Genomic DNA, 11,520 nt, shown 5'->3' with positions numbered 1-11,520 from the left:
GCCCCAGTGGCCTAATGGATAAGGCACTGGCCTCCTAAGCCAGGGATTGTGGGTTCGAGTCCCATCTGGGGTGGTGAATTTTTTTTAACAAATCAAAAAATAGCATAAAACTAGTTCTAGACCTAAATGACTGCATTCAGTGTCAATGTTGGTGGAACAAATATTATACATTTTCTACATTCCAAGTACGGTCACTTGCAAGTTAACATTTTCGGATTGTCATGCTTGTTACGCCCTTGTTTATTCTGCAATAACAATCTTCTCAAACTTTGCCAAAATGATTTACTTAAACCCTTCATGCCGACCGTCTGCAAATATGAGGCCCCACTGCACTGGGCTTTTTTTCCGCGGGGCCACGTATTTGCGTATCTCCCTTTGTGCTGGGAGCACGTCGCACGGGGATCGGGGTCTCGGCCCTGTACTAATTGATCGGGACCCGGAACTCCCGATTCCGGGTCACCTGATCGTTGTGATAGCCTCTGATTGGCTTTCACAGTGTGAAGCCCGCCGCCATGTTTTCTTTCTCTGTGAATGGACGAGAAAGATACATTGTGTGTGTGTCTCTCTCTCCTTGCAGAGAAAAAAAAAAGTGTGTGTAAAAAAAAAAAAAATAATAATAATCATAAAAAATAAAATAGAAATAAAAATAAATACCTAGATCAAGGTTTGATCTAGGTCAGTGCCAGGGTTAGTGTTTGGGTCAGGGTCAAAGGTCAAGGTCAGGGCCAGGGTCAAAGGTCAGGATCAGTATTTTTTTTTTTTTTTAGACAGAATATTTTTTTAATTTTTTTATTAGTATCAGTGTCAATGTGTTTTAGGTAGGATAAAAAACAAAACAAAATGCGCACTATTTTTTCTGGGCTGTGCTATGGGTACAAACAACAACATAGGTGGTGGAGAATTTAATTTGGGTTGTTCTTTGGTGGTAGGTTATCGTAGTAGCAAGAAATATACAGCTAAATTGTAAAAAAAGAAAAAGGATTTTTTCTATTATTTTGGGCCAGTTTTTCTTTGATAATAATACAAAAAAAAAAAAATCATGCAGGGCGCCGGACCCATGCATTGCAATTGTGGGGGGGGGACTGTTTTTTTCAAAGCACGTGATTAGAGCCCGAGGCTCTAATAGGCTTAAAAATGGGTGGGCTCTGCGCCCCGAGCCCACCCAGTTGTGTGACATTAGCGAATGAATATTCACTATTATCACACTGATTCTCCTCCTGGCCAATCAGGAATCGGGTCGTGAGACCCGTTTCCCGATTGGCCGAAAGGTGACACCATCCTATTGGCCTATGAGGAGGGAGGAGACACACCGGGGGTGGGGGTGGGTATGGTGCGCGGTGCGGACTGGAGCCACTGGGGCGTCTGCCACCCCCGCCCGACCGATGGAACACTAGCCACCACTGCTTGGCATTTAGATTTGTTTTAGGCTGGGTTCACACTGTCTTCAGATGCGGCTTGCAGCCGGGGTCCGGGGGAACCCTGTTCTCCATTTCAGGGACGAATCAGGCCCGGATTTTTGCCTGAATTCGGACCCAAAGCAGAGCCATCAGTACACGGGACCCTTGTGCAATCCTCTCCGGGACCGCCACGCAGATGTGTGAACCGGCTCCATTAAGAGCCAGTCACAGTCTTCTGTCATGCGAACTTGATGCAGGGAAACCCAGCCTCACCCTTAGGCGTCGAAGGGGTTAGTTTTACTGCGGCAGAATGGCACGGCCGGGCGAAACGTTACCTTTACGTCGCTTCGCCTTTTGACCAGGCGTGTGCGCTGTGTGTGCGCTGCTGGAGGCACGCGTGCACCCGCAGCGTGTGCCCGGATCAGATGCGAGTGTCCGGCGGGCGCGATGACCACCGGGCACCTACGATCGCTCGTGACAGAGCAAGAACTGGGATCTGTGAGTATAAACACACAAATCCCGGTTCTTTCAGGGGAGAGGAGACAGATCGTGTGTTCATACTAAGTATGAACACCGATCTCTCTCTCCTCCTAGACAGTCCCATCCCCCCTACAGTTAGAACACACAGTCAGGGAACACATTTAACCCCTTGATCGCCCCCTAGTGTTAACCCTTTCACTGCCAGTGACATTTATACAGTAATCAGTGCATTTTTATAGCACTGATCGCTGTATAGATGTCAATGGTCTCAAAAATGTGTCAAAAGTGTCCAATTTGTCCGCCGCAATATCGCAGTCCCGATAAAAAAATCACAGATCACCACCATTACTAGTTAAAAAAATCTAATAATAATTAAAATGCCATAAATCTATCTCCAATTTTGTAGACGCTATAACTTTTGCGCAAACCAATCAATATACGCTTATTGCGATTTTCTTTACCAAAAATATGTCGAAGAACACATATCGGCCTAAACTGAGGAAAAAAATAGTTTTTTTGATAGAAAATGTGGGACCTTTATTATAGCAAAACGTAAAAGATATTGTGTTTTTTTCAAAATTGGCGCTCTTCTTTTGTTTATAGCGCAAAAAATAAAAACCGCAGAGGTGATCAAATACCACCAAAAGAAAGCTCCATTTGTGGGAAAAGAAGGACGTCAACTTTGTTTGGGTACAACGTCGCACGACCGCGCAATTGTCAGCAAGACAGAATCCAGACACACGCCCTTCGGACAAAAGTCTGACGCTTTGTCTGCCGAAAATCCGATCGTGTGTACGAGGCTTTAGACTTTAATGAAACTATTGTCTGGCTAAAGAATGAAAGAACCCGGTCACACCAGAACGCGGTGCGTGAAAGACACATTTCCATGCACCTTTCTCGCTGCCCTTGTTAGAAGGTCATGGATGCCATTAATTGTTAGTGGCCCCCTAAGGGCATCTAAAAACAAAGCACGTACCATGCGGTTTGGTGCAACGTGATTTTTAAAAGTCACGTCTACCGTACTTTTCGCACAATTTTCTGTGCATTTTGTAGCCCAACGGAATGAATGGGCTGTCAGAAATGTAACGTTTGGGAACGCCCTAAAACACGCACATGTGTTCTTGGTGTGAACAAGCCCTAATTGCAAATATTAGTATAAACATAAAACATAACATCATAAAAAAAAAAAAAAAATCTTCCATCTTTAAGCAGTGCACAACATAACACAGGATTATGAGAGTTTGCATTTGGCTGTTTATTACCATTAAGGATGAGCTCCGGCGTGTTCGCACACTCCACATGCAGAGCCCGCCGGGAAGTCGGCACGGCGCTGCGCTAATCACAGGCAGCGAGACATTTTCCAGATCCGCGGCTGCAGATATCGGGATGTGTCTTACTGCCTGTGATTAGCGCAGCGCCGTGCCGACTTCCCGGCGGGCTCTGCATGTGGAGTGTGTGAACACGCCTGAGCCCATCCTTAATTACCATTAAAAAGACTCGTTGATGCTGCACTTAGCTGGCGCCCCCTTGTGTTCCTTTTCCACCTTTTATTCTGCGAGTCAGGAAATAGATCGTTTTGGTTGCTTTAACCACTTGCCTACCGGGCACTTTCACCCCCCCCCCCCCCCCTCATCCCTTCCTGCCCAGGCCAATTTTCAGCTTTCAGCGCTGTCACTCTTTGAGTGACAATTGTGCGGTCATGTAACATTGTACTCAGATGACATTTTTATAGGTTTTTTTTCCACACAAATAGAGCTTTCTTTTGGTGGTATGTAATCCCCACTGGGGTTTTTTTTAATTTTTTTGCTAAATAAATGATGAAAAGACCAAACAGTATGAGGAAAAAAAAAAAGTTTTCATAGTTTGTTCTAGAATTTTGCAAACAGGACATTTTTTCTCTTTCACTGATGTCCACGGATAGGCGGCACTGGTGGGAACTGATGATGAGGCGGCACTGATGGGCACTAATAGGCGGCACTAATGGGTGCTAATAAGTGGCACTGATGGGGAAAAATAGGTGGCACTGATAGGTGGCACTGATAGGCGGCACTGATAGGCGGCACTGATGGGCACTAATAGGTGGCACTGATGGGCACTAATAGGCGGCACTGATATGCACTAATAGGTGGCACTAATGGGCACTGATAGGCGGCACTGATGTCCACTGATAGGCTGCACTGATGGGCACTAATAGGTGACACTAATGGGCACTAATAAGTGGCACTGATGGGGAAAAATAGGTGGCACTGATAGGTGGCACTAATGGGCACTAATAGGTGGCACTGATGGGCACTAATAGGCGGCACTAATGGGCACTAATAGGCAGCACTAATGGGCACTAATAGGTGACACTAATGGGCACTAATAAGTGGCACTGATGGGGAAAAATAGGTGGCACTGATAGGTGGCACTAATGGGCACTAATAGGTGGCACTGATGGGCACTAATAGGCGGCACTAATGGGCACTAATAGGCAGCACTAATGGGCACTAATAGGTGACACTAATGGGCACTAATAAGTGGCACTGATGGGGAAAAATAGGTGGCACTGATAGGTGGCACTAATGGGCACTAATAGGTGGCACTGATGGGCACTAATAGGTGGCACTGATAGGTGGCACTGATAGGCAGCACTGATGGGCACTGATAGGCGGTACTGATGAGCACTAATAGGCGGCACTGATATGCACTAATAGGTGGCACTGATGGGCACTGATAGGCAGCATTGATGTCCACTGATAGACTGCACTGATAGGCACTAATAGGTGGCACTGATGGGCACTAATAGATGGCACTGATAAGTTGCACTGATAGGCAGCACTGATGGGCACAAATAGGTGGCACTGATGGGCACTGATGGGCACTGTTAGACTGCACTTATAGATGACACTGATGAGGAGGCACTGATGCACACCGCTGCGACTGCACTGATTATCAGTATTGATGTCCCTTTCACAGAAGCTGGTTATCGGCTCTCCTTTCCTCTTCCCATGCTGTCAGCAAGAGGAAAGGAATGCCGATAACTGGTATCTGTTTACCTCTGATTGGAAACAGCTGATCACATGATAAAGAGCCGCTGATTGGCTCTTTACCTTAATCTGTGATCATCAGTGTCTGGAGGACACTACGATCACAGAGTGAGCCACCCGCGGCCAGCAGTGGGAGCACGGCAGGCGCGATCAAGGGAGGTCATCATATGATGGCGTCCTAGAACTAGACGACCGCACTGTAGCCATCATTCAGCTATAGCGTGGTCGGCAAGTGGTTTAGGCCCTGTTCACACCTGAGCTTCTTCTTGAAGCTTGTAGCTCTAAAACGCTCAACAAGCCAAACCCCATTCATTTCAACGGCCCCTCTTCACATCTGAGCGTTCTATCGCCTGAAGCAAATGCCTGTCACTCAAAAAAGTGCATGAGCTTCTTTTTGGCAGATTACAAGCGTTTTTGACCCCATAGATTTCAATAGAAAAAACGCCTGACTTGAGCGTGTTACGAGTATTTTGTCGCTCGTTTTCTGCTCAAACAGCAAACTCTCCACCACTAATTTCCTCTCCTCCCCCTAGTTCTTTCTCGTGGCTAAGCAAAAGCGCTTGAAGCTCTAAGACGCTTGTAATACACTTCTAAAAAGCTTTAAAAATGCTTGTAAAAAATCTGCAAAAACGCTTTAAAAGAAAAAGTAAGAAAAACGCCAGTGAATCGCTATATTCAGGTGTGAATGGATCCTTGGTAAATGTTCAAGTCATGTGCATTTAACAAAAAAAAAACGAATAAAAATTGAAAAATCGATCTAGCAGTGAAACAAAATTGCCATCCCAAGCCTCCTCTGCTTTCAGGAAATATGTCGTTTTGGTGGTCTTTAGTAAATGCTCAAGTCAATTATTGACATTTATCATTAGAAAAAAAAACACAAAAAAAACACAACAAACATTAAAAAAATCAAAAGGGTTGAACACAATTTCCACCCTCCCAACTATTAGTAGGCACTAGCAACAGAGAGAGCCGAAATAGCTCAGTTGGGAGAGCGTTAGACTGAAGATCTAAAGGTCCCTGGTTCGATCCCGGGTTTCGGCAGTTTTTTTTGGAAATGCAGATCCCAGAAACTGCAATTTAAAAGGATGTGATGATTTAAAAAAAAAAAAAAATTTTATTGGGGTTTTTAACATTTTTCATCGAAAAAAACAAAAAACAAGAACAGTCAGGAAAAGTACATCTACAACTATTTTCAGACTATGTAGCCATGGACTTTGTGTAGCCATGGACTTTGTGTGGGCACATAGAAGAGAAACTGAGTACCATAAAAACAACTTTATTATGTACCATTAAAAATCTATTACACAACATTAAAAATGACTCTCCACGTTCATGCGAAGATTCTGATTACAGTTCACATTTGGACTTGACGCGTTTTGGGAATCCTTCTTCAGGAGGACTGGTAGACATGTGCGCCGTCAATACATTCGTTTTGTTTTGTTCCATTCCGTTTCGTATTAGAATTAATTAGTATTTCGTAAATCGTGTCCGCATTTCAATTTAAATTCTTACGAAATACGAATTTTCGTTAGGTTCGTTAATTTTTCGTAACAATTACAAATGTTCGTTATGATGAATTTATCATTATGAGGGGCTCCCACTATCCCTGTGCTGTGCTGACTTCCTTTTTCACTTTTAGGTTCGTTAACGTTTCGTAACAATTACGAATGTTCGTTAGGAATTTGGAGCCGAAATTCGTAAACGAAATTTCGTATTTCGTACAAAATTCGGAAGCATAGCAATTTGTATTTCCGATCCTCCCGAATGTACGAATTTACAGGAAATTCGTACGAATTTTCGATTCGTACGAAACGAATCGCACGTGTCTAAGGACTGGTAGACATGCGCAATTTGGTTCGTAACTAGTAGATTTTTGTATGAATTTGTTAGTATTCGTACATTCGGATCAATCTGAACATCCCAATAGCTGAAAGAAAATACGAAATTACGAATAAGCAAAATAACGAACACGCGAAAATACGAACTTACAAACAGACAAACTTACTAAAACACGAAACTCCGAAAAAGTGAAAGAAAGAAAATGACATCTATAACGAATTATTTACATTTCGTATTTTCAAACCTTTGTTCATAATTTCGTATGTTCGTATTTTCATTCGTGTGTTCGTAATTTTGTTTGTTCGTGTTCTCGAATCGTTCTTTTGAATGGACAGTGTAAGTGTATCTTAATATGTATGTTCGTAATTTCGTATTCTCGAATCGTTCTTTCGAATGGGCAGTGTATTAGTGAGTGATGTATCTTACTTAATATCTTTAGCCAATCAGCTTATCCCTTTTGTGTCGGAGTCACTCTGCATTCCTGAATCTTTTTAGATTCAGTTGAGGAGGAGGCGGAGTCAGGTCTGGTGACTGAGGGAGTGGACTGGAGTAAGTACAGGACTTACAGTTGAACCTCGGATTGCGAGTAACGCGGTTAACGAGCGTTTCACAATACGAGCAGATTTTAAAAATCGTAACTCGGTTTGCGAGTGTTGTCTCGCAAAACGAGCATGATTCAGGCCAAAGCGGTGTGCAGTACCGCATTTGCCCTGAGGTGGGGGGGCACCGGAGCCAAGCGGCACCATTTGGAAATGCACGGAAAGGCCGAGGACAGCTCGGCTGACCTCAGCAAACCTCGGGAACTGAGTTTTTCCGAGGTCAGCCAAGGTGTCCTCAGGCCTTACGGCTGTTTCTGAGGCTCTTCAGCGCCCCCCCTCCACCTCTGGCCGCATGCGGTATTGCATGCCATTGAAGACAATGCGGGACAAATTATTTTCGTTTCCATTGACTTCAATAGGGAAACTCGCTTTGATATGTGAGTACTTTGGATTACGAGCATTCTCCTGGAACGGATTATGCTCGTAATCCGAGGTTCCACTGTATTAGAAAAGCAAGCATAGGATTATTATTCTTTATTTCCTACGAAAGTACGAATCAACGAAAAAGGCAATCTCACAAAAGTAACAATTACTAAATTACAAGTAGTGTACCGAATAAACGAAAACTATTATCTAACAAAATGACGCATTTCGAATCAAAGGAATTACGAATCACTTCGTATCAACGAAAATATAACTGTTACGAAAATATGAACGAGTCCGAATATGAAACCTCGCGTCTCACGAAGTTACGAATCGCTAGACTAACGGAATTACGAATCATTTCGTATCAACGAAAATAAAACTGTTACGAAAATACGAATGAGTCCGAACATGAAAACTCGCGTCTTACGAAATTACGAATCATTATGAATCAGCGGAAACGTAAAGAAATGAAACAAAAATAAATTTTTTGTTGTGCACATCTAAGGACTGGAACCCACTCCTAATCTTTAATAAATTAATATCAGCCGGTTGGGTAGGCTGCAATTCATAGCATGTGTATGTTGCCCAGAGAGGTGCGAATGAGTAAGCCAAGGTGAAGTCACTGCCTCTCGGGTGGAAAATTCAGGTACGTTCAGTAAACAGCCAATGGTCTTGTACACATAATAAAAGGCCCAACTTCCCAATGGGGAACCATCCAGACCCAATGTGAGTAAGTTCGCCACAAAGACAGCATGGTAGTTAAAGTAGTCAAGTCATATATATTCCAAAGAGGGCTTACGTGATCTCCTGAAATAGGATTCCTGAAGCGCATCGGGGCCATATGTGAACTGTAATCCAAATCTTTGCATGTTGTCAACCCCTATGTGGAGAGTAATTTTTAATAGTGTGTAACAGGGGCGGCCCGTCCATTAAGGGAACAAAGGCCCATCGCTGCCTCCCCTGTCCATGCGTCCGGCCCCTTTCAGGACACCGGCGTATGGATTCCAATACGGAGGGGGTGTTTTTTTGAAGCACCGATTAGAGCCAGAGGCTCTAATAGGCTTCAATATAGGGTGGGCTCGGGTCGCAGAGAGTGCAATCTGAGCCCACCTAGGTGTGTTACAACAATGAATCAATATTCGCTGTTGTAACACTGATCCTCCGCCCGGCCAATCAGGAAGCTGGTTTTGACACTGGCCACCTGATGTCAGGGCTGGGCTCAGCCCTTCCTTCTTAAAGCTTGCCGCTCAGCTGTCGGGCTAATTGCCAGCTCCTATCTCTCCACAGTGACTCACCTGTTGATGATATCCTGCTCACCAGTCCTGCCTACTTAAGCCGTCCAGTCCAGATGATCTCTGCCTTCGCCTTGGTCACATCTCTAGAGACGCTCTCCTGTGTTCCTGTTAAAGACTTGCTTGGCTGACATTCCTTCTGGCCCCACATCCTGCTTGCTGTTCTACTACGCTCATCTCTGGCTCCCTGACGTTTTGGCTTGTCTGACTATCCGTTCCGGTTCCTGAAGTCTGGCTATGTTTTGACTACATTTACTCTGTTTACCTTTTTTTATTATTATTATTAAACAAGTGTGATTTAACTGTACTTCTGTCTCAGTCTGATTCATAGTTTCTGACAGTAGGTGAAGGCCATGAATTCAGAAGATGCAGTCAATCCATTTGTTGGTAATATTTTTTCCAGATTGGATGAGCAGGATCACCTCATGGATCAGTTTGCCATGGCGTTACAAATGCTCCTGAGTCGCACGGCTCACCTGCAATCCACTGTGGCTGCTCCGGTACAACCTGTGTTGCAGGCTTCTTTTCAAGCCGAAATAGCTCAGTTGGGAGAGCGTTAGACTGAAGATCTAAAGATCCCGGGTTTCGGCAAGCCTTTTTGAATTAGGAAACATGCATTTAATTTAATATAACCAAAGAGAGTTCTGTGATCTTTTCATACATAGACATACGAACCACAGCTAGGAATTTAAAAAATAACGTTTTAATAAAAATAGTGAGCATTTCTATTCATAAATTTATGACATAAAAAATAAGTGGAAAATCAATACTATGAGAAAAAATAAATAAATGATGCTTTATACTTGCCAACGAAAAAAAAAAAAAAAACTTGACAGGGACCTTTGACCCTATAAAAAGTATTGGCTATAGATATACGTTATTCTTATTACTGCCACTGCTGTAACGGTTAGCAGTCAAAAGCTTGTTTTAAAGTGTGAATGCCAACTTTTCTCTTCATCGTAATTTTTTTTTTCTTAACTGATAATATGGAAATTAAACATATGCCTCATATTGTACTTTTTTATTATTTTTTTTACATATTTGTATGTAGGTATATGTGCATTTATGTGTGTGTAAGCATGTAGATGTGTGTATGTGCATGCGTGTTTATATGTGTATGTGTGTATATAATATATATATATATATATATATATATATATATATTTTTACTATTGTTAAACAAGAGTTTTTATTTTCATCTTCTGTGTCATGTTTCAGCCGTTATGAGGGGGGCGATGTTTGACTCCTAAAACGCAATGATTTTGGTAGTAAGCTAAACAGTTGCCAACATCCCTTATTCCCTTAGCTACGTGTACTTAGAAAAGACCCTCATCAATGGATCTTTACTGGCAACCATAGAGGAAAATGTAACATCTTAGACAAGATTATATAAAATCTATAAAACATTACAAACACTGTGTAACCCCCACTCCTACTTAACTGCAAAGGGACTAATCCCACTCACTTTCAAACAAGAGTGACATCCTTCATTTCAAAAGCAAATTGGTCTATAATATTATGACTTGCAGAAATACAAGTCCATCTTTGCTAAGACCAGTATATTGTACTATCTGAGTAACATTGTTCAATATATACTAAGAACATGGCCTTCTATATAGCCCCAGTGGCCTAATGGATAAGGCACTGGCCTCCTAAGCCAGGGATTGTGGGTTCGAGTCCCATCTGGGGTGTGCTCTTCCTTTTCATAAAGGAAATTTGTAAGTTTTGTATATAATTGTATTCTATTTTATATGTATTGCACTCTGCCCTCACTGTGCACACGGCACTAATAATGTTTTCAGTATATTTTTGCATTCTTTCAAGTCCTGGTTAGAATTAGCCTGCCTATGTTACGCCCCTTGTTACCATAAACATACAATTGTAATATTAATGTGGTACCTATGTAATCGTGTGTATAAAAACCTTCAATTGTGTCGTAATAAAGCAGAACAGTTATTTGGAAAGATGCTGAGCGTATCTTTTGTGTCTGTTCCCTACTGCAGTAGTTATTATTAATTTGGAACCACTAATCAATATGAGGATAGGAGTTGCCTATGTCAAACAAACTCATTTAATGCCTAAATTACCGCATTCAATGTCAATGGTAGATAAAATATTCACATTAATTTTCTACTTCCAATCATGACTTCCCAGCTTCTTAGTTTTGGTACGCCCCTGTTCATTTTGGATTAGCAAACTTTGTCAGAACTATTTACTTAAAAGAGAAGTATGGGTGTTTCTTTTTTTTTAAATTCACGCTTACCTAGGTGGATGCTGCATCTATGCCCCCCCCCCCTCCCGTGCCACTACATTGAGAACCGAGCGATCGAACACCGCCGATTGCTCAGTTCTCACAGTTTGCCAAGCAGAGAGCAGCTGACTGTCATCACCGGCTCTTTGCTCTGCTCCTCCACACTCACTGGAGCACTGGGCTGTGCAGGGGGGTGGGAGCGGCCGGCTCAGGCTCCCTGTGGCTCGCTGATAGGCTGAGCCGGGTCTCGGTCCAAGGATCTGGTGG

The 11,520-nt window shown here is 42.9% G+C and overlaps 3 non-coding genes across 3 annotated transcripts; all 3 read left to right on the top strand.

Moving 5' to 3' along the window:
* On the top strand, nucleotides 1-73 carry TRNAR-CCU (transfer RNA arginine (anticodon CCU)). The gene has a single exon. It is a non-coding gene; the product is annotated as a tRNA-Arg (tRNA).
* A 5,801-nt stretch (nucleotides 74-5,874) lies between these two features.
* Nucleotides 5,875-5,947, top strand: TRNAF-GAA (transfer RNA phenylalanine (anticodon GAA)). Its single transcript has one exon. It is a non-coding gene; the product is annotated as a tRNA-Phe (tRNA).
* Nucleotides 5,948-10,620: 4,673 nt separating this feature from the next.
* TRNAR-CCU (transfer RNA arginine (anticodon CCU)) lies at nucleotides 10,621-10,693 on the top strand. The gene has a single exon. It is a non-coding gene; the product is annotated as a tRNA-Arg (tRNA).
* The last annotated feature ends 827 nt before the right edge of the window (nucleotides 10,694-11,520 follow it).

The sequence above is a fragment of the Aquarana catesbeiana genome, linkage group LG10, assembly GCF_042186555.1.
Source record: "Aquarana catesbeiana isolate 2022-GZ linkage group LG10, ASM4218655v1, whole genome shotgun sequence".
Lineage (NCBI taxonomy): Eukaryota > Metazoa > Chordata > Amphibia > Anura > Ranidae > Aquarana > Aquarana catesbeiana.
Note: the sequence above shows the minus strand (reverse complement) of the source record. Positions and strands in the feature narration are given on the sequence as shown.